Here is a 24,517-nt window from a genome sequence, read left to right as displayed (position 1 = left end):
AAAAGCAGAGACATTATTTTTCCAACAAAGGTCCATGGAGTCACGGCTATGGTTTTTCCAGTAGTCATGTGTGGATGTGAGACTTGGACTATAAAGAAAGCTGAACGCCAAAGAATTGATGCTTTTGAACTGTGGTGTAGGAGAAGACTCATGAGAGTCCCTTGCACTGACAAGAGATCCAACCAGCCAATCGTAAGGGAAATCAGTCCTCAGTATTCATTGGAAAGAGTGATATTGAAGCTGAAACTCCAATACTTTGGCCACCTGATGCAAAGAGCTGACTCATTGGAAAAGACCCTGATGCTGGGAAAGATTGAAGGCAGGAAGAGAAGGGGACAACAGAGGATGAGATGATTGGATGGCATCACTGACTCAATGAACATGAATTTGAGTAAACTCCGGGAGATGCTGATAGACAGGGAGGCCTGGCATGCTGCAGTCCATGGGGTCACAAAGAGTCGGACACAACTGAGCGACTGAACTGAACTGAAGTGAATTGAGTAGACTATAGCAGTTTTTCCAATCTATCTAGTGTGAAAGGACAAATTTTTTATTGTTGTGTCTATAAATTTTAATGTGTTGCAGACCCATACAAAAATTGACTGAAAATTATTCACACACTAAAGTTAGATATCAGAACTATAAAATGCCTGGTAAATAACATAGGAGAAAACCTAGATGGCCTTGGATATGGTGATGACTTTTTCGATACAGCACCAAAGGCATAATCTGTGAAAGAAATAATTGATAAGCTGGGCTTCTCTAAGTTAAACACTTTCCCCTCCCCTCCCTGCAAATTGCTATGTTTTCAAGATGAGAAGACAAGCCACAGACCAGGAGAAAATATTTTCAAAATATTTCAAAATATTTTATAAAACACTATTACTATCCACAAAGTGCAAAGAAATAGTAAAACTCAACAATTAAGGAAAAAAGTCAACAACCTGATGAATAGATAGGACAAAGACTTTAACATAAAACTCACCAAGGAAAATATACAAATGACGAATAAACATGAAAAAATCTTCCATGTCCTATAATAATAGCAAAATGCAAATTAAAACAACAGTAAAACACCACTAATTAGAAAGATCAAAATCCAGAACATTACCAACACCAAATGCTGGTAAGAATGTGAAGCAACAGGAATTGTCTTGCTTATCAACTGATGGGAATGCAAAATGTTACAGATGTTCTGGAATATGGTTGGGCAGTTTCTTTTAGCTAAGTGTAATCTTACCACGGGATCCAGCAATCAGACTCCTTGGTATTTGCCCAAAGGAGTTGAAAATGTGTTCACACAAAAACCTGAACATAGGTATTTATTAGCAACTTTATTCATGATTTCCAAAGCTAGGAAGCAAACAACACATCCTTCACCAGGTGAATGGATAAATAAACTGTGATATATCAGGAAATGGAATGTTATTCAGCATGGAAAATAAATAAGCTAAAAAAAAAGGCATGAAAAGACATGAAAGACATTTAAATGCATATTACTGAATGAAAGAAGCCAATGTGAAAAGGCTATGTATTATGTGATTCCACTGTATGACATTCTGGAAAAGGCAAAACCTTATAGACAGTAAAAAAATAAAGTGGTTGCTGGACTTGGTGGTGGTTGGCAGATGAACAGACAGATAACACAAGATTTTTAGGGCAATGAAAATACTCTATAATAATATGATGATGATGGTATATATGTCATTATACATTTGTTCAAACCCTTAGAGTACACAACACCAAGAGTGAATGGTAATGTGAATTATCCACTTTGGGTGATTATGGTGTGTCAAAGAATCCGCCTACGATGCAGGAGAATGCAGTTTGATTCCTGGGTTGGGAAGATCTCCTGGAGAAGGGATAGGCTACCCACTCCAATATCTTGGCCTTCCCTGGTGACTCAGATGATAAAGAATCCACTTGCAATGTGGGAGACCTGGGTTCAGTCCCTGGGTTGGGAAGATCCCCTGGAGGGGGACATGCAACCCACTCCAGTATTCTTGCCTGGAGAATCCCATGGACAGAGGAGCCTGGTGGGCTACAGTCCATGGGGTCGCAAAGAGTTAGACATGAGTGAGTGACTAAGCCCAGGACAGCACATTCATGTGTCAGGTCAGTGGGTATATGGAAACTCTCTATATCTTCCTCTGAATTTTATTGTAAATCTAAAGTATCTCTAAATATATTTTCTTTAAAAATCCAAACAAGTGAATTCAATAATCTTGTCTTTTAAATAAATAAAAGATAAATAACAGTGGGGATATTTGTGATGAAGAACAGCAGTCACTTATTTAGTAATAAATACAGTTTTCCATAAGGTACAGTTTCTCTAGCTAATTTCTTTAAAAAAGTATTTGTATACGGATATAGGTATAGATATAAGTATATGTATAATCATTCTCCAGGAAAGACAACATGAAGTTCTACTTGTGTGTATGTTGTGGTATGCTACTCACTGCAAGACAGGTTATTATCTAATTTCTAAAATGTATCTGAGTACCTATGGAGCATTTCTCTTTTTTTCAAGTGCTGGAACACAGTTGCTATAGAAACTCGGTATGTCATTGGATAGTAATTTAGAAAACTCATAAAGCCTTCTTGAAACACACAGATTAGAAATTTTGTTTGATTGGTTTAGGTATTTGAAATGCATTCCTGAAAAAGAATTGAATAACTCTAATCAAGTAAGTGATATTTCTTATTGCCACCATTTTTCTTGTACATTTCCTTACCCAGAGTCAATAGTCTGTGATGAATCGTTAATGAATGAAGAAAGCAATCTTAAATAGATAAATTCTGAGTTTACAAATACACACACACACACATATGTATGTTTGTTTATATATACTACGTTTGCATGTGTTTAAGTATATACATATGTATACTTTTTAAATTTTTAATTAATTGCAATTCAAAGCTGTAATTAATAATTTCATGGAAGTTAGCTAGTTAGTATATCTGTGAAGGTGGGAAAAATTCTCCACAAATAACTCAAGCTCCGTATTGAAGCATGTGAAAAATATAGGCTGACAATATTAAAATAGCTTCTATTATGTCAGTCTGTCCCTTTATGTCTGTCTACCTATTAATAACCATGAATATATAAAATGTCAATGTATGTGAATTTAATTGTGGATAAATGTGATATTATAAGATTACAGCAGTCTATTATCCATGGAATTTCCTATTTCTTAGAAGTTAATAGGTCTTCTTTAAATACTGATTTCTAATTCAAAACATAAAAATTAGGCCTACACTGCCTTAGTTAAAGGCATGTAACGTAACACAGTTGCCTGCTGAAATCAAGATCTGTCTTTATAGCTCAGTTGGAAAAAAGGGCAATTTAATGACTTTTAGGAAGATTCCTAGACAAAAATGGTCAATAATTGTAAAGAAAAGAACAATACTAAAACATTAGTATTTCTCTAAGAATTAAACCTAAAAATAGTGTATTAAAGCTGAAAAATCAAAACTGTATAGGCAAATATAGATTCAATTATTAAATGTATATTATATAAAAATTTCATCAGTCACCACTTACCTTATTTCAGAGTGCCTGAATATAGAGCAGATATGGAATCTTGAGTCACTTAACAAATAACTTGAAGCTGTATATGTTTTATCTGAATATTTGTATCCAGCATGAAGCATGCTGTTGTTCAGTCACTCAGTCGTGTCTGAGTCTTTGCGACCCCATGGACTACAGCACACCCGTCTTCCCAGTCTTTCGCCAGGATTAGAGCTTGCTCAAACTCATTACCATTGAGTCAAAGATATCTAATAGCTGTTGAATGAATACGTGTAACTAAATGCGAAAATAGATTGTGATTTGTTGTTGAGACTACAATTCGAAGTTCTGTTTTCTTGAGAAGCATACCGGAGAAGAAAAATGTCTTTAGCCTAATGTCGTAGTATGTCAGTTCAGTTCAGTTCAGTCACTCAATCGTGTCCAACTCTTTGCGACCCCGTGAATCACAGCACGCCAGGCCTCCCTGTCCATCACCAATTCCCGGAGTTCACTCAGACTCATGTCCATCGAGTTGGTGATGCCATCCAGCCATCTCATCCTCTGTCGTCCCCTTCTCCTCCTGCCCCCAATCCCTCCCAGCATCAGAGTCTTTTCCAATGAGTCAACTCTTCGCATGAGGTGGCCAAAGTACTGGAGTTTCAGCTTTAGCATCATTCCTTCCAAAGAAATGGAAAAGGAAATGGCAACCCACTCCACTATTCTTGCCTGGAGAATCCCATGGATGGAGGACCCTGGTGGGCTAGACTCCACGGGGTCGCAAAGAGTCAGACACAACTAAGCGACTTCACTTCACTTTCCAAAGAAATCCCAGGGCTGATCTCCTTCAGAATGGACTGGTTGGATCTCCTTGCAGGCCAAGGGACTCTCAAGAGTCTTCTCCAACACCACAGTTCAAAAGCATCAGTTCTTCAGCACTCAGTTTTCTTCACAGTCCAACTCTCACATCCGTACATGACCACTGGAAAAACCATAGCCTTGACTAGACGGACCTTTGTTGGCAAAGTAATGTCTCTGCTTTTCAGTATGCTATCTAGGTTGGTTGTAACTTTTCTTCCAAGGAGTAAGCTTTTAATTTAATGGCTGTAGTCACCATCTGCAGTGATTTTGGAGCCCCCCAAAATAAAGTCTGATACTGTTTCCACTGTTTCCCCATTTATTTCCCATGAAGTGATGGGACCAGATGCCATGATCTTCGTTTTCTGAACGTTGAACTTTAAGCCAACTTTTCACTCTTCACTTTCACTTTCACATCAAGAGGCTTTTTGATGTCATCATCAGTAAATAATATGGCACATTTATGATGCATTTTATTTCTTTTTAACCTCCAGTATTATTGAAATGTTTTCTATTTCTAGAAAAAGTATGAGTGAAAGTGAAAGTGAAGTCGCTCCGTCGTGTTCAACTCTTTGCAACCGCATGGACTGTAGCCTACCAGGCTTCTCTGTCCATGGGATTTTCCAGGCAATAGTACTGGAGTGGATTGCCATTTCCTTCTCCAGAGGATCTTCCTGACCCAGGGATCGAACCCAGGTCTCCCGCATTGTAGACAGACGCTTTACCATCTGAGCCACCAGGGAAGTCATAGTACTGTTCTTTATTGTTTGATGAATTTGCATTGAGACAAAATTATAATACCAATAGTACTAAAATCTGGTCAATTGAGAGAATGTAGCCATTTCAGTATTAGAAGGAGGTGATCAGACAAGTCTGTGAGATTCACCTAATCTCATATTTGACAAGACATGGCCATGGGTCAAAAGTTTTAGAATGACGTGGAGCATTTGGAAAAAAATCAGTTTCATGGACCAGTGTCAGACCTACTGGGTAGATTTTCTGAAGAAAGTGAGGCCCAGGAAATGATTTTTAAAAGACCCCAGGGGAATCATTATATGCATTCAAGTTTGAGAGGTACTGACCTCCCAGATAGACCTTAAACCAAAGAAATGGGTTTGATTTTTCAGTCCCATTTCTCACTCATTTTTCTGAATGGTATATTTATTACCAGGCAATTATTCTTCAAATATGCCATTGAATAAAAGCAATTAAAAATCACTGCCAAGTACTTGCATCAAATTAAATACATTATTTCTTGCAGTGGGTCAATAAGATACTTTGAACATATAGTGACTCTAGAAAATCAGTTTCTATGAAAAAGTTCACTTCTTCCTGAGAAACATCTCTGATAATACTGAAATAAGACCATGTTTATCTGACATTCTCAAAAGTCACTTATTTTCATAGTGTGTTAGGATATTAAGTATGGTTTAAGTTATTCACTGAAAACCTACACACATAATAATAATAGAATGAAAATTAAAAATAGAAATTTGTCCCCTTTGACTACGCATTTTTATGCTAAGCAGTCTTCCCTAGGCCGCTGTTCATATTAAATCACAAATACAAAATTAAAATATATTAGGATACAGGTATTTATTTAAAATACTACCTAATATTTACAAAAAATTATTAGCAAAACACTTCAGTGTCTGCCAAAATCTGTGCTTTAAAATACTGTTTCTGCAAGATTCTTCTTGAAGCAAAGTGATTCCATGGTCAATATGTTTGCAATGTGGTATACCATTTTGTTCTTTTTGAAATTATAACATCAAGGGTTCAGAGATGTTCTGCAATAAAGATATCAGCTTTAATTACCACCTAATTATTTTTACCCTAAATACTCCCTGATATTGCATTACAGTACCCTCTGATGTGATAGAACTGGTAGTATATACAATATACTTTGCAAAGCACTATATGTAATATAATATTTTTTAAAAGTAATCACCAGGATTGAACTATTTTCTGCTCTAAATCCAGAAGAAGCTATGTTTATATGTTTAGAAACTTTGTATTAATATTTGAAATATTATAACTGGATATTATGTTCTAATTTGAATATAAATTTCTTATCAAAACTTACTGAAACTAAGGTAAATTATTTTTGATGTGAGATTGATAGACCCTAGGAAAGATTTTATCAAGTTCAAGTTAGATTCAAATGCTTACAAGTTAAAGAGAGAGTGAATTTGTTGAAGTCACATTGAAAATATTTTAATATTTTTGCTTTTGAAATACAATTTAGAGTTTGAAATTTAAAAAACCCTAACCAAAATATTTAGGCTGCATGGACATGGCATATCTGACACTCTTTAAGAGGAAGATATTATTCAGTTATTATAATTTTCATTTTTCTGCCTTGTTTCTCTGACATCATAAACTATTATCTATCCTAATCAGTGAATAAGGGGAAAGTAATGGTAAAACCCAGGTTTGCTCCTGGGTCGGGAAGATCCCCTGGAGAAGGAAATGGCAACCCACTCCAGTACTCTTGCCTGGAAAATTCCATGGACAGAGGAGCCGTGTAAGCTACAGTCCATGGGGTCGCAAAGAGTCGGACACGACTGAGTGACTTCACTTCACTTCAATGGTGAAACATCACTTTTTATGATATTTACTGTTACCAGTCAGTGGACTTTCCTCCAATTTATTTTTGAATTACATGTAAAACCCTTATTATGAAGAGACATCACCATTTAGCTTTAGGCCTAAAATTGTCTCTTTCTTTAAGCTGTGATATGTGAAGAATTTGTTGTTTGTATTATGTATATATATTATATATAATATATATATGTATATTTGTCCCACTTTATAATTTTATTTTTTCACCTCTTTGATGAAAGTACATATATATATATATATATATATATATAAATATATAATGTGATAACATAATATATAATGAAAGTGATCAAAGATTAAAACATATACATTGAATATTGTATTTTTAAAATTAAAAAATGACAACTTTAGTAGGAATTCCATGAGAAATAATTTTAAAATGCCAGCCCCCCACTGGGTCTTAATTCTGAATAAAAGTTGATTGGAAAGATTATTGACATAAAGAAAAAAGAGAAGAAAATGCATACAGGTAAAAGCAGTGAGTCCAATTTGTTATATTTTTCAGTGTACATTAGGCTACCATTTTGGGGTATCATAAATATGGGTTAAAATAAATAAGAGATTGTGCTGAAAATGAGTTCTAAAAATGTGAATTTGAAATGTGTATGAATCTGATGTCAGGAGGGAAAAAGGGGACTCTATCAGTACTTTAAATGTTGTATCTGAATTGTGTTTTAGCTCTTTTAGGACCATTTAAAATCATTAGTACTTAGTAGATTTCTTTCAGAAATCAAAATATATATATATATATATATATATATATATATAATATATATATCAATACTGCATTGTGACTTAGAAACTTTTCTTTTAATTTCACACTTGAATAATACTTCAGTGTTGAATGCGGTAATTTAGGAGTCGACTACTTCCATTAATTATTATGAATTTGGCTCCTTATGACAATCCTTCTCATGATATATGCTCAACAAATCTTCAGAGTCTCTGACATTGGTGTATACTTAATGGAGAAGAGACATATAGCCAGGAGATCTGTAGAAGTTTGTTTTCTTTTATCACACAAAAACATTGATTAACCAGACTGAATATGATTATTGCAAAATAGTTAATATCTCAAAATTGTTAACCTCTCAAAAGTGTTTATTTCTCAAAAAGCATACATCCTTCATTGTTAAACTAGGTCAGAAAATATAAGTATAGGGTGGGCCAATTGCTTTGGATTTCAAAAGGCTTACCTTTCAAATAATCTATTAAAAATTGGGGTAGTTTTTTTGTCTCTTATTTTTTTTTTTTTTGTAGAAATCTTTCTAAAACCAGTTTTGACAATTCACTTAGTCTTCTACAAACAACAAATGTTGGCAAGGGTGTTGAGAAGAGGGAACCCTTTACACTGCAGGTGGGGATATAAATTGGTGCAACCATTATGGAAAACATTATGGAGGTTTCTCAGAAAACTAGAACTTCTACTACCATATATCCCAGAAATTTCTCTTCTGGTAATATATCAAAACAAAACAAAACAAAACACTAATTTAAAATATACATGAACCCCAGTGTTCATAGCAGTATTATTTACTTGGAAATAATTTTTATTAAAATTATTATAAAAATAATAATATTTACATGGAAACAGCTTCAGTGTCTGTAAACAGATAAATGTATAAAGAGGTTATAGTATGCATATATGTACACACAAGCATACAATGGAATACTATTAATCAATAAAAACGAATGATATTTTGCCATTTGTAGCCACACAGATGGACTTGGAGGACATTATGCTAGAGATAAGTCAGACAGAGAATGATAAATACTGTATGATAGGCTCAAGGATGTACTGTACAACACGAGGAATGTAGATGATATTTTATAATAACTGTAAGTGGAAACTAGCCTTTAAAAATTGTATAAAAATGAAGAAAGAAAAAAAAAATGACCTATAACTGAATGTTTGAAATTCTTATAAAGCAGTATCTGTGCTTGTGTTTTCTAGGTATGGATACTGGAGTATTTACATAAAATGGGTAAAATATGATATTTTTAACTTAAAATAGTTAAAGAAAAAATACATAAAGCTAAAACAGCAAAACATTAACCTTTGTAAAAATCATATGTATGATGTTTTACAAGTCTTTATACTTTGCTGCTGCTGCTGCTGCTAAGTCGCTTCAGTTGTGTCTGACTCTGTGCGACCCCATAAACGGCAGCCAATCAGGCTTCCCCGTCCCTGGGATTCTCCAGGCAAGAACACTGGAGTGGGTTGCCATTTCCTTCTCCAATGCATGAAAGTGAAAAGTGAAAGGGAAGTCACTGAGTAGCGTCCGACTCTAGCAACCCCATGGACTGCAGCCTACCAGGCTCCTCTGTCCATGGGATTTTCCAGGCAAAAGTACTGGAGTGGGGTGCCATTGCCTTCTCCGCTTTATACTTTAGTTTATGATTAATATTTTATGGTTAAAAATTGAAACAAACCAGTAAACAAAAACACACATAAAACAGCAAAAATAAATCAAGAGTAAGCCTTTCTTTTTTATGAAAGAAACCCTTTTAAAGCTAGACAAAAACTAAAACTTAAAGGAGAACCAATTAATTTGGTGGCATAAAGTGATAAAAATTGAAACTTACCTGCAAAATCAATATTGAAGACACAGTAGAAAGACAAATTATAAATTGGAAAAAAACTGACACCCAGAAACCTACACAAATATCAGTCATTTATTTTAGATAGTAGTCACTTGCAAGTCATTAAGGAAAAAGAAGCTGGTCAAATTGTATATGCTTAAAATATTGCTAGTGCCACATTATTAACTCTTGCAATAGCCTTAGGAGTTTCTGCTTCCCTGCATTCTTCCTAGGCTCTATTATTGTCAAATTTAATATGCATTCTCTAGCAGGTAAAAATTTTGTCTGTTTCTTATATGTAGTTGTGAAAGAGGTGTGTTTTCATGCACACTATTTGTTCTTTCCCATTAGTTAATTCTCTACTTGTGTAATTATGTGAAAAAATACCCCCCCCACACACACACACACATACACAGAGCAAGTGTATCTGTGGGAAGTAGAACTCCCATAAGACTAATATTTTACTGTATTTCATTTTGGACTGTTTTAAATTTTTTTTAATGTTTAATCCAATTTTTAAAGTCTACTTTTCATTCAGTTGATCTTCTCAGGTGGCTCAGTGGGTAAAGAATCCTCCTGTCTTACAGGAGATGCAGGCACACATGAGTTCGATCTTTGGGTTGGGAAGATCCCCTGGGGCATGGCAAACCACTTCAGTGTTCTTGCCTGGGGAATCCCAGGGACAGAGGAGCCTGGTGGGCTACAGCCCATAGCGTCACACAGAGTTGGACACGACTGAAGCAACTGAGTATGCGTGCCTCCATTCCATTATTACAAAATATTGACTATATTGCCTATGTTGTCCAACATATCCTTGAATCTATCTTACACCCAGTAGGTTGTACACCCACTTTCTCACTTCTATATTACCCCTCCCCTTCCTTTTGTAGTCTTTTAATTTTTAACATGAGTATGTTTTATTATGAATCTTTAAAAATATTCAAGTTACACAAGCTGTGTTATCACTATAACTATAAGCTTGTTCTAGTTATAGACTGATAAGATATTGTTATTAAATAGCAACTAGTAAGTCTTCACTCACAATCAAGTGGTTTCTGTTTTCATGTTGTTGTGCACAAGTGACTTGAAATGTTATCAAATAAAAGCATGTTGTCAAAAACAGCAAAATGAGCCCTAGACCCATTTTTACCAGGAGTGGGAATAAAACTGAATACATCAGAAGTGCTCAAGTTGAATGGTCTTAAATTCCATTTTGGATTTAGGTATATTCACTGAGATCACCTTTCATCAAATTACTATCACTGATTAGATCCAGATATTCTTTTGCTACCTTGAAAATTCCTGTGGGAAAAAAATAGTTTTGGGAAAAAAAATCTTTTAACTATTGAATATGTCTTATCTCTTTAGTTGTAACATAAAATGCTTTCAAAATTAGTGGTTTACTTTTTTTAAAGTTACCGAAATTCATGAAATACTTTGTCTGAGTTATAAATTTCCTAACAAATGCAGACAATTATATCTCATATCCAATCCTCCTCCTTCTGTTTATAGGTTGAGTTCATTTATTTCATGTTAAACTTTGATAGCTTTTTTTGTGTTTTTGATGGTTCAACCACTGAATGCAGTAGATACCTCCAGTAGTTTTTATAGAATATTGCTGACTTAATCTAGAGTCAGCAAGCCTGTGAACAAATGTATACCAATGCTGTGGTGAATCAGGGGTTCCAGAGTAGACAGTGAGGAGAATAGACCACAGTAGTCTGTCACCGGGCCGTGCGTATGACGTGTCCAGCTTGCTGAGTGCTGGAGGCAATAGCCGTGTCTGCTTGTGTGCTTTGCCTGATGAGCTACAATGTGTAACAGCAGGAGCAGTAAGGTCAACAATACCAGATGTGAAAGGACCTCAAGGCTGATTCTCTTCCCAGATTTAAGCCAATTTTGGAATAAAAAAGACATGGGTTCAACTTAAGCAGAATTTATGTTCCTTTTAGAAACTCATTTTTAATTAAAAACCATTTAATTGATTACCCAGGCTATTGATTATTTAATCAATATATTTGATATATCTAATCAATATTTTGGATTATCTAATCAGTAGATAACCAGTCTAACTGATTACCCAGGATTCAGAGGCAATATGTTAGAGGATATTTGTTAATTCCAGGAAGAAAATACAGTTAATTCTCTAACATTGAAATCACTACATTATTATCAAGCTACTTTTGTGTACATTCTTGACAGTCAGGTGGCCTATTCTATGCATTCTAAAGTTATTATTATGCCATAAAGGGGAGAATCCAAAAATACACTGAGATTGAGATGGATGTTGAGTCTTACTTCTGATTTTAAGAAATTTCCCTACACTGAATAAAAGTGGTAAAAATAGGGACTGTGCCTCATGAAGTTATGGTATTTATCAGACCCCTTCACTCTTAAAAGAATTTGTACAATTATCCAGTGATGTTTTCTTTCCAAATGCCCAAATTGGTAAGCTAAGGCTATAGTTTTCTTTATGAGCCTTAGCTATGTTCCAGTCTTCCAAGAGTTCGATAACTCTTGGAAATAGCAGCCGAAATAACTTTGCAGTGTGTTTGATCTGACTTTACTAGAATTTTCGAGTCCTAGTCATCTGCAGAGCAAGTGTTTATTTGAATCATCCTTCACCAGTCTGGTTCATCAAACTTCCAGTCTGTGCTTTGCCTCTCCCTGCTCTGAATTCCCAGGTCAGTGAATCTGTCTAATCTTAATATGTGGAATGACTCATCTAATATTTGAGCTGCAGTTTAGCCATGTGACAGATTTATTTGCAGCAGGAGAAGAAGAATGAATTAGATGATAGACTATCTTAAGGCGTCTCTTCTACTTTCAATGTTGCTATGTATCTTTCATTACTTTTAAGTAGAAAACTCATAATTCACTGCAAGAACAGTAAAATGGAAAGTATATGCCATGGCATTTCAAGATACAGATTCCCCGTTTTACACATGCTTGATTAGTATATATTGTCATTAGACAGAAATTTCAAATTTTTAAAGATGGAAAGAAATCCAGATTCCTTACAAAGAGGAATGTTAAGAAAAAATAGAAATGAGGTAAATTACTGTTGATAAAGAAGTTAAAAATACTGGCAGGTGGCTGCAGGATAGCCAGATGAACACAGGAGTTGATCTTTAGTTATGTTTTCTTTAAATGAAATCAGATACATTAGCTTGCTCTTTTTAATCATATCTAATTTGTTCTTTTGTTTTTTGGATACTACTCACTACTGGTTATAAGGTACAGTGGAAAATAACGGTAAATAATAAATATCCTCATATCTAGACAGAAGTCACCCACTAAATAAATAAATAAAGATACTCACAGAGAACATGTCTGATCAGAGTTCTTTCAAAAGTCACGGTTGTTTGCATTTATTTTTTTTTTATTCTTGCTTTTTGATGCCCTTTCTTTACTTAAGGAATAAAATTGAGTTCACCTTGGTGAGAGGTGAGCGGGGAAACACAACCACTGTCCCTTTGATTCACTCATTATCTATGTGTTTCCATCTTTCTGTCATACTTGAACCCGAGAAATAAATGAATTTATTGAATTTGTAATGGTTTCTTTGTTTATGTTCAGACTTACTATTAAGACCTCTTTCCATGCTTCCCTAAATGCTGCCATGACTAGCAGAAACAATCTTTCCTTCCATGACCATATTTTTCATTTTAGGAGAAAAATCCACTGATAAATTTCCTTATATTATCTATTTCCCACTGCACACCTTTGGGAAATTACAGGCTTCATTTTCAGTATGAGAAATAGGTGAGAGCTCATTTTTAAAGCAAAATTAAATATTGCCCTCTAGAATTCTGTCATACTCTCTTTTTTTCTGATTTGTGTATATACACATTCATACTCCAAGGGGCACTACATCTAAAAAGAAACAAATAAGCCTGCCATTTATGCCTGTAAACAGAGAGACTGATGGTTGCATGCATGATATGAACTCAGAAATTATGGCTCAGCTTCTGCAGAAGCATGAGAAAATCATATAAACTTTTGGGGCTGGAGGTTTTCATCCATTTAGAAAAGCACAAATTCCATGTCAAATGTACAGCTTATTGAGATAGGGTCATGCTGCCTGAATGAGATATTTTTTATGCCTAATCCCCCAAATTTCTCTGTGGAAAGTTAGAGGGGCTTTGAATTTTTCCTCTCTTTTTTTTTTTTTTGTCTGTATTACATTTAAATAAAGAATGCATTGTGTAACTTTTCTAGGCTTCAAGAGAAAGACTCTAGATAGACTATAAATACAGTGAATCAGAAAATCACACAGAATTCAAGACCAGGTAGGCAATGATGTTACTATCCAGTAATATCTAGGTATGCTCAGCTTCAGTGTTCTGTAGTGGGGATTTGATGTTTCTATTTTGCTATCTCTGATAGTAACATGGGCCACAGATCTACTATACCTCTAAGTAGCTTTGCTTGATAAATACGAAAGAAGGAGCAGTGTTAAGACTGTAGCACAGGAAACCCCCGAGCTTCTTTTGCATCCAGACGTCCAAAAGGATATAGAAAAGGAAAGGATATTTCTCTGTAGACATTGAAGAGAGTAGAACTTACAACTTTTAAAATCTGAGAATTATGCTTATAGCCTTTCCTCATGTGTTTCTAATCTTTTAAAAAATGGCATGGCTTTCGCTATTTGCCAAGTTCTAAATTCTTGGTTCCCTAGCAAAAGCTTCATGTGGAGCTTCGCTTTTCTGAAAGTAAAATATTCCTTGTATTTCAGAAATGTTGATGAATGCAACACTATGAACACCATAACATTTATACCATATTTGTTTCTATTTTAAATTACATCATGAATATTTAATATATTGTATGAATGCTAGGTCACTTCAATCTTGTCTGACTCTGTGCCACCCATGGACTGTAGCCAGCCAAGGGCCTCTGTCATGGCATTCTCCAGGCAAAGATACTTGAGTGGTTTGCCATGCCCTCCGCCAGGGCGTCTCCCCACCCAGGAATCTCTTATGTCTCCTGCAATGGCAAGTGGTTTCTTTACCACTAGTATCACCTGCGAAGCCCTTAATATATTATGCAGAAGTAATTAAAATCAGTGAAGGAGAGAAACACTATTCAAGAAATTGTTGGGGCCAATGGGCTAAAAAAAGATTGCAACAGAACAAATGACAAATGAATAAGAGTCAAAAAAGAAATTTTTTAAAAAATGGAATGACAGGTAAAATGTGTGGATATTGCCTATGCTCATAGACTGGGTAAGGTCTAAGTATATAAAATTAAAGAATAAAATAATGAAAAAATTTGATAAATTTCACTATATGAAATATTGACAATTCTATGGAAATAAGTGAACACCCAGAGGAAGTAAAAATATAATTGGCAACAGTAAACAACAGAGGAGAGTAAACTTACACCCTGATGCTGGGAAAGATTGAAGGCAGGAGAAGGGGATGACAGAAATGAGATGGTTGGATGGCATCAGACTCGAGGGACATGAGTTTGAACAAGTTCTGGGAGTTGGTGATGGACAGGGAAGACTGGCGTGCTGCAGTCCATGGGGTCACAAAGAGTCAGACACAACTGAGTGCCTGAAATGAACTGAACTGAAATGTACACTTCTGACATATAAATGCTAATGCTCTTATTACACTGAGAAATTTTTACAATAAAATGAATTAGATTTAGTACAAATATGGGCAATGAGCATGAAGAAGCAGTTAATAGCTAAAGACGGTGAATGGCCCGTTAACAAAGTACAATCAAAATCACTTATAATAGCAAGACTGTTCAGTTATGAGATTGCTATTGATCAAACTTTGATAATAGGTTTTGTTGTCAACTGTTTGAAGGGGAACATATTACTCTTCCAGAAAAACGGCATGTATAAATTGATGTAATCTTACAAATGCTGAAATTCCTTGAGTAAGTATTTCTAGTTCTACAAATTTACCCTAAAGTTATTGCAGAAAATAGTATAGGAATATACTTACAAAGATTTTCACTGAAAAATTATCATTTATGTGCTCCAATAAAATTGTGGTTTAATAAATCTCCCTGCCTTCATAAAACAATTTTGTTCAACTATTCAAAAGTATCAGAATTATCTTTGTATTCTAGTATGGAAAGAGATATAACATTTATTATTTAGCAATGAAAGCAAGTTGTGTGCGGAAAACTTTAAAAATTGGAATGGATATTAGTATTTTGTTAAGAATAGGTACTGAGGCCCTACTTTGATGTGATACATTAGCGAGTATCATATTCCTTAAAATAATAATCATTAATATATGTCAGTGTACAGCATTATAATTTTTGACATCTGTATGTATACTACAAGTCTAATTGCCATCCATACCACAGTTCTAATTGCTATATATCACACCAATTTTTAGTCCCACCAAGCAGTGTTTGAGGATTCTTTTTTCTTTACATCATCTCCAACATTTGTTTCTGCTTGTCTTTTTAAAAATTGCGTTTGCAAATAGGTGAGAGGTGATACCTCTTAGTGCTATTGATTTGCATTTTCCTAATAATTAATGATGTTGAACATCTATTCCTGTGCCTTTTTACTGTCTTTGGAAAAATGTCTGTTCCTATCTTCTGCTCATTTTTTCAATTGGACAGTTTGATTCTTGCTATTGAATTATATGAGTTTTTTTTTTTTTTTAATACGTTTTGGATGTTAACCTCTTAACAAATATATGGTTTACAAATAGCTTCTCCCATTCAGTAAGTTGTCTTTTTATTTTGATGATGTTTTCCCTTGTTGTGCAGCAGCTTTTGTTTGATGGATTCCCGTTTGTTTATTTTGGCTTTTGTTTCCCTTCACTTTGGAGTCAGATTCACAAAAGTATTGCTTGTATTTTTCTTTTTGTGTGTTGTCCTTGCTTAATTTTGATATCTGTTGTAGTAGTGGCTTCGTAAAATACGTTTGGAAGATTTCATGTCTTCAGTTTGTTGGAAGACTTTGTGAAGGATAGGTATTAAATCTTCTCTGGATGTATTGTAGAATATGTCAGTGAAGCCATCTGGTCCTGGGCTTTTGTTTTTGGAAAAGTTTTGATTACTGGTTTAATCTCCTTACTAGTAATTGTTCTATTCAGATTTTCTACATCATTAAGATTCAGTCTGAGAAGATTGTATGTTTTTAGGAATTTATCCATTTCTTCTAGATTGTCCAATTCATTGGTGTATAGGTGTATATAGTCGTCTCTTATGAACCTTTGTCTTTCTGTGGTATCAGCTGAAACTTCCCTTTCTTCTCTGTATTTGTTTTCTCTCTTTTTATGATGAGTTAGCTAAATGTTTGTCAATTTTGTTTATCTTACAAGAACCAGCTCTTAGTTTCACTGATCTTTTCTATTTTTTAGTCTCTTTTTCATTTATTTTTGCATGGATCTCTATTATCCTACCTTCTTATAATTTGGGGCTTTCACATGTTCTTTTTATAGTTCTTAAGTGTTAAGTTAGATTGTTTATTTGGGATTTATCTTGTTTCTTGAGATATACCTGTCTTGCTGTGACCTGGCACTTAGAACTGTTTTTGCTGCCATCCAATGGATTTTGCTATATCGCATTTCTGTTTTCATTTGTTTCTAGATTTTTTTAAAGATTTTTTTCTAAAAATAAAGTACATTTTAAAGTCTTATGTTAAAGTCTGTTTTGTCTGATATAAATATTGCCCCAGCTTTTTCTTTTTGTTATCATTTGCATGGAACAGCTTTTCCCATCTGCTCACGTTCAGTCCACTCATCTTTAGATCTGAGTCTTCTATGGGCAGCATATAGATGGGTCCTGTTTTTTGTTTCCTTATAGATGTTATTTTTTTTTTAATCTATTCAGTCACTCTGTGCCTTTCAATTGGAACATTTATTCCATTTACTTTTAAAGTGATTATTGATGGGCATGTGCTTATTGCCATTTTATATGTATTATTTGGATATTTTATGGTTCTTTTCTGTACCTTTCTTATTTTTTTTGCATTTGGTAGTTTTCTTTAGTGTTATATTTATATTCCTTTTTCAATTATTTTGTATATTTACTGTAAGTTAATTCCTTATGGTTACCATGAGGATTACATATGACATTCTATAAGTAGTAGGCTTATGTTAAGTTGGCAGCAATTTAGATACAAACACATTCCAAAGCTTCATATTTTATTCCATCACCCCCCTATATTTTATACTTTTGATGCCACGTTTTAAATTTTTTAATTTTATGCATTCCTTAAATTATTATTATAATTGTAGTTTCTTTTTCCTACTTTTGTCTTTTAACCTTTATGCTTCCTTTCTAAGTGAGTGACCTTTATTACTGGATTGGCCAAAAAATTTGTTTGGGTTTTTCCATTGCAACTTATGGACAAACCCAAACAAACTTTTTGACCAACCCAATATATACTTACCTTTTTCAGTGAGAGTTTTACTTTGTAAGTTATTCTGTTATTAACTAATGAAATTTGTTTTAACCTTAAATAAATCCCTTTAATACTTCTTATAGGCACAGTTTAGTGGTGATGAAATCTTTTAGCTTCTTTTACCTGTAAAACTCTTGGCATCTCCTTCAATTCTGAATGATAACCTTTCTGTGAAGAGGCTTCTTCTTGGCAGTTTTTTGTTTTTGTTTTTTTTTTTCCTTTCAGTACTTAGACTATGTCATGGTACTTTCTTCTGGCCTGGAAAGTTTCTGCTGAAAAATTCTGCTTATAGCCTTATGAGGTTTTTCTTCTACATTAGTCCTTTTGCTCTTGCTCCTTTTAGGACTTTTTTTCTTTTTTATTAACATTTCCCATGTTTTATTATAATGTGTCTTGGTATATGTCTCTGGACTTATCGTATTAAAACTATTTGTGCCTCGTCGACCTAGACATCTTTTTCCTTCCCCAGGTTAAGGAAATTTTCAACTACCATTTCTTCAGATATTTTTTTCTGACACTTTTTCTCTTTTTTCTCCTTCTGGGGTACCTAAAATGCAAATGATACTGTGTTTAATATTGTCCCAAAGTTGTATTATGGTATCTTCACTTCTTTAGTTTCTTCATTTTGCTGCTCTGTAGAGATGATTCTCATTGTATCTCCATTCTACTTAGTTATTTTTCGGTAGTTTTATTTTATTCTTTCAGATGGAACACATTCCTCTTTTCATTTTGGCGAATTTTTTGTTTTTGTTTCTATGTATTAGGCATATCAATTAACTCCCAGTCTTTTTTTTTTTTTTTTTTTTACACACATGTAGAGTTTTATTTTTAAGGTATCTTTAAAAAAATGTATTACTTCTGTAGACACTACTTTTCAACTTGCTTTCTCTCCTTATATTTCATTGGCATATCTCAGGTGAATATAACTCCCAGTCTTAAAGGAATGACTTTATTTAGAAGATGTCCTGTGAGGCTCGGAACAGTGCTGCCTGGGCACAGAGCCAGACGCTCAGTTGGTGCCCTTGTGTGGGCTGCTCTCTGTTTTGCTAGAGCAGTGGCAGCTGGTGGAGTGGTGAGCGGGGCTGCACGTGGATTGTAGCTGCCATGGGTGCTGGGGGTTGGGGCCATTGATTGGCTGGATAAGAGGCCCCAGCAGAGGCACAGAAGCAAGTGGGACTACTTTCAGGACAGAGCATGGAGAATTCCAAAATGGCACATACCAACTGCTGCTGGTGCTGCTAAGTCACTTCAGTCGTGTCCGACTCTGTGTGACCCCATAGACCGCAGCCCGCCAGGCTCCCCCGTCCCTGGGATTCTCCAGGCAAGAACACTGGAGTGGGTTACCACTTCCTTCTCCAGTGCATGAAAGTGGAAAGTGAAGGTGAAGTCCCTTAGTCGTGTCCGACTCTTCGCGACCCCATGGACTGAAGCCCACCAGGCTCCTCTGTCCATGGGATTTTCCAGGCAAGAGTACTGGAGTGGGGTGCCATTGCCTTCTCCACATACCAACTGCAGATATTAGTAAAGCAGCCTGATATCACATAAGTACTTACTGACAGTATAAGTACTGTATTCTTTCATTTTGTTATATTATTTCTTTTTATGTTATTATAGAAATAATACCATTTTAAAGAGTTTTATAAAAGTAAGAGTAAATAAATATGGAAATTACTTATCCCATTGCCTGGGTCAACTCAATAGATTTTAGCTAGCAGTATTCCTGTCATATATATTTTAGATATGCAAATATACTAATAATCACCATCCCTGGAAAATATGTGAGTGTGGGAATAGAAATAGAGAGGAAGAATAGAGGATATCAATTTTGCTTAGTTCTTTATTGTGGGAGTTCTTAATGATAAGTATAGGCTCTTTAATTATAAATCATAAATATTGTACTTTAAATGCTTAATTTTTCACAAAATATTTATTTAGGACCTTATATGGACAAGGAGCATTCTGAAAAATGTATAGAAGTACATGATCCTCTGATACAGTGTTCTTATTATATTTAACTTAAAACATTGAAATCAATAGAAGTGACATATGGGAGGGTATGATAATTGTATCTACTGTAAGCTGAAGAGCACTGATGCTTAATATAATCAAGCAAAAGACACTAAATGATTGAAAACTTTCACTATGACACTCTTATTTTCTCAGCCCCTTAAACGGCTCCCCCTTTCCCTTACGGTAGTCCTCATGTGACATCAGGCTCTCTTTCTCCTGTCACATTTGTTAAATTTAAATTGCTTAGCCATCAGTGTCTAAAGTGCAATAATAATCTCTCTCTTCCAAGAACTGTTTCTAACACTTCCCCAAACTTATGTAACTTTTTATCTTTCTGCAAAAACTATAAAAAAACTACTCTTATTCCTTATGATATATCAGTCTTTCAAAGCTGAACATATAGCATTTTTTAAGAAAGATTATCCCTAATGGTGGGCCTCTCAGCTGGCAGTAGTGGTAAAGAACCCACCTGCTGATGCAGGAGATGTAAGTGACGTGGGTTCAATCCCTGGACTAGGAAGATCCCCTGGAGAAGGTCATGGCAACCCACTCTAGAACTCTTGCCTGGAGAATCCCATGGACAGAAGGGCCTGGCGGACTGTAGTCCATGGGCTCACAAAGGGTTGGAGACAACTGAAGCGATTTAACGTGCACATATGCATCCTTAATGGTGATCAGGTTAGTTTTCCCCCATCACTTTTCATACTTTCATTATATCACACTCAGCCCTTGTCACTTCCTGAATAGCACACAACAGCTTTTAACATCCTCATATTCAATATCCCAAGGCCTGGGCAGTTGAGTAATTCCTTTTGGTGATGAGCATGCCTACTCTGCTTCAAGTGATGCCTAAGCTTTTATTCTCTTTTAGCCTCTTGACTTGGAGAGGGAAATGGCAACCCACTCCAGTGTTCTTGCCTGGAAAAATCCCAGGGACGGGGGAGCCTGGTGGGCTGCTGTCTATGGGGTCACACAGAGTTGGACATGACTGAAGCGACTTAGCAGCAGCAGCCTCTTGACTGGACTATGTTTATTTACCAAGAGCAATAAAAACTAAGGTGAGCTTTAGTGCCAAGTTTCTTATCTATTACTTCTCTATTATTTACTGTCATTTGCATATGATATTCTCAGTTATTCAATGATAATCTGATTTTATGTCCAACTTCTTACATGTACAGATTTTATGATGTAAATATAACTAAATATTTTAAATTCTGGCAGAATTTTACCAAGGACAGTGAATGACTTCATTGATTATTCTATAGCGCTTTGAAAAGTCTAACACAATTCAGCCTAGAACTTTCCCAAAGGACTTTTCTATCAAAAATGATTAGTCAGGACTCCAGTCCTAGCTCTCAGACTGCGATGTCTATACCATTCTCCAGACTAAAGCACCAAGGTTCCCTTGAAGAAATGGCTTATTTTAGGCCTGGGGCAGAAAATAGGCAAGATGAGCCTGAAACGTTGTTCTATTGCCTGAGAATAAAGTGACTAAACATACACACACATAAACAGGTTGATAGGCGAGCTTCCCTGGTAGCTTAGCTGGTAAAGACCTGCAATGCGGGAGACCCTCTTTCAATCTCTAGATTTGGAAGATCCCCTGGAGAAAGGAATGGCTATCTACTCCAGTATTCTTGCCTGGAGAATTTCATGGACAGAAGAACCTAGTGGGCTTCAGTCCATGGGTCACAAAGAATCAGACCCAACTGACCACTTCACTTCACTTTAATGATGTTGAGAAACTAAAAGAGTCACCAGAAGCCAAAACTGGAATAACTTGAGTAGGAAAATAAAATTATATTGCATTATAAACCAAAGTATAAAATAAATATCCATTGGTCTATACTTACATAAGTGAATGATTAAATAAATAAACAACTTTGTGAGGAGAGAAAAATTTCCTGTACAGAAGACTTCAAAATAATGTATGTAATCCTTAGCATTCAGGAGGATCATTGTAACTTAAGTGCGGACTATACACAGTGACTTGCCTTCAAACACTGTAGTGTGGAAAGTGGGAAAGAAGAGAAAGTTTACAGTGGAGAAACATGATAAACATGACCTCAGCCAGGTAATTAAGGTCAAGATCAACAGTGATAAACTATATTAATAGTATGTAGTGAGAAATGCACTTTTCCTGTGATGCTCCTCCACACAAGCCCAAACCCCATAACTCCAGTCTGATAATGAGGAAGAAAATTCAATAAAATTCCAGTAGAGTATAATTCTAAAAAAAACAGCTGACCAGGAAACCTTAAAACTGCCAAACTCATCAGAAACAAAGAAAGTCCAAAAACTTAGCACAACAAAGAAGAATCTAAAAAGACACGGGGAACCTGAATGTGATCCTTAGAAGAGAAAAATACACTAAATAAAAATGAAGATAATCTGAAAAAGTACAAACTTTAGCTAACAATAATATATTGATATTGCTTCATTATTATAATATGCATAATAATACATAGTAATGCATCAATAGTGTTTCAATTAAACTTCATTAATAACCTTATTATTAACATTAATAATGTCAGATTTTAATAATAGGACAACTATACATAATATATGGGAACATATACATATATGTTAGAACTTTCTATTCTATATTCTCAATTTTTCTACACTAAAGTCTCAATTTTTCTACAAATTTCAAACTGTCCCAAAATATAAAACATATTTAGAAAATACAGTCACAAATATAAAAAAGTCTTGTAGACTTTCTAGACCTCATCACTACCACCTTTAAAGAAAATTCTTCTTTCTATCAGGGAGAAGACATTTCAACAGTTCTAACTGTCATATGCATCTTTTTTGTTGAAGATTTTAAACCTAAGGTCAGAGATTTAGTTAGGTCTAATCAAAGATTAGAAAGCAAACAGCATCCACTCAGAATTACAAATGTTTGCTGAGCACTTTCTACAAACTTTTGCTCAGGAAAATAAAAAAATTAGAGACCAAAATAATAGCTCTTAAGGTTAAGTGGTGGAACAACCCAATAACACTGGCCTAGTCTATACAAAGACACTGATTTTTTCGAAAAAGAACACTAGAAGAAAAATGTTGTTGTTTTAGCTGAAAAGATAGAATTCAAAAGCACACAAATTACAGTCTTTATATGACAGAATGATGCTTTTCTATCATAATTGTCTTTAATATGAGCAAGAAATGTCCATGTAATTGCCGTAATAGAATATTCCCTTTTTATTTGACTCTATTACCAATCCCATCACTATCCATCATTCGTTACTTAGAGTAAGATAATGATTTAAATTCTCAGAACTCAAATACACCTAACATTCTGCTTTAGCTTCATACACTTTCTATCTCCAAAGGCAGTCTCTGGATTCCCTTACTAAACTTTTCTGCTTATTGATTCTGGTTCTATATTTTTCCCAAGGGTTATTTGTTTTTATTTTATTGTTAGTAATAGTTATTCAATATTTATCAATATTGATTTGTGTCATTTTTAATCATTAACTTTATGGATATGACATTAAATAACATTTTTATTAATAAAAGTGTACTTGATATAAAATGGTTTATAAATTATAGGTATATTATAGAGTTATAATTTTTAAATATTACACTCCATTCTTAGTTATTATAAAATATTGGGTATATTCCTGGTGTTATATATTTTTATAGCTTATTTTATAATAATTATAATAATTTATAATTATTTATTATAATAATTATAATAATTTGTTAACTCTTAATCTCCTATATCCATCTGCCATTCTCTTTGCAACTCCCCAGTGATAACCACTAGGCTATTCTCTATATCTGTGAATCTTCTTCTTTTATGGTATGTTCACTAGCTTGTTGCATTTTTAGATTCTCCAAGTAAGTAAAATCACAGTGTTTGTCTTTCTCTGTCAGACTATGTCACTTACCATAATCCCCTCCAAGTCCATCCATGTTTTTTCAAATGGAAGTCAAATATTCTAGTCATCAGGAAAATAAAATTTTAAATCTTAACATGAAACTATCTAGCTATTAATTGAAAGTCATATATATCAACAATCAGCAATAATTTAAATTGAATGAAAAAGACAATCAATAGGTACCAACACTGAGATGAAAAAGATAATAGAATTATCTGAGAAAGACTTTAGAAGTAGCCATCACTGACATATTTTATATCCAACAATTGCACACAATTTCAAACATTTTAAAGTGTCACTAAATAAAACATATAAAGAAATGAATGAAAAAGAAACAAGAGACTATAGCAAAAATCAACAAAACTAAAAGCTGGTCTTTGAGAAGATAAATAAAACCAACAAGACTTAGCCAGACTTGTCAAGAAAAAAGGGAGGAGAATCAAGTCAACAAAATTAGAAATGAAAATGGAGAGATCGCAACAGAAAACACAGAAATACAAAGGATCATAAGAGCCTACTATCCACAACTATATGCCAAGAAAATGGACAACTTGGAAGAAATAGACAAATTCTTAGAAATGTATAACTTTCCAAAACTGAGCCAGGGAGAAATAGAAAATCTTAACAGACCCATCACAAGCATGGAAATTGAAACTGTAA

The sequence above is a fragment of the Bos indicus x Bos taurus genome, chromosome 7, assembly GCF_003369695.1.
Source record: "Bos indicus x Bos taurus breed Angus x Brahman F1 hybrid chromosome 7, Bos_hybrid_MaternalHap_v2.0, whole genome shotgun sequence".
In the NCBI taxonomy this organism is placed as follows: domain Eukaryota; kingdom Metazoa; phylum Chordata; class Mammalia; order Artiodactyla; family Bovidae; genus Bos; species Bos indicus x Bos taurus.
The sequence above is the reverse complement of the archived record's forward strand: the minus strand, read 5'-3'. Positions refer to the sequence as shown.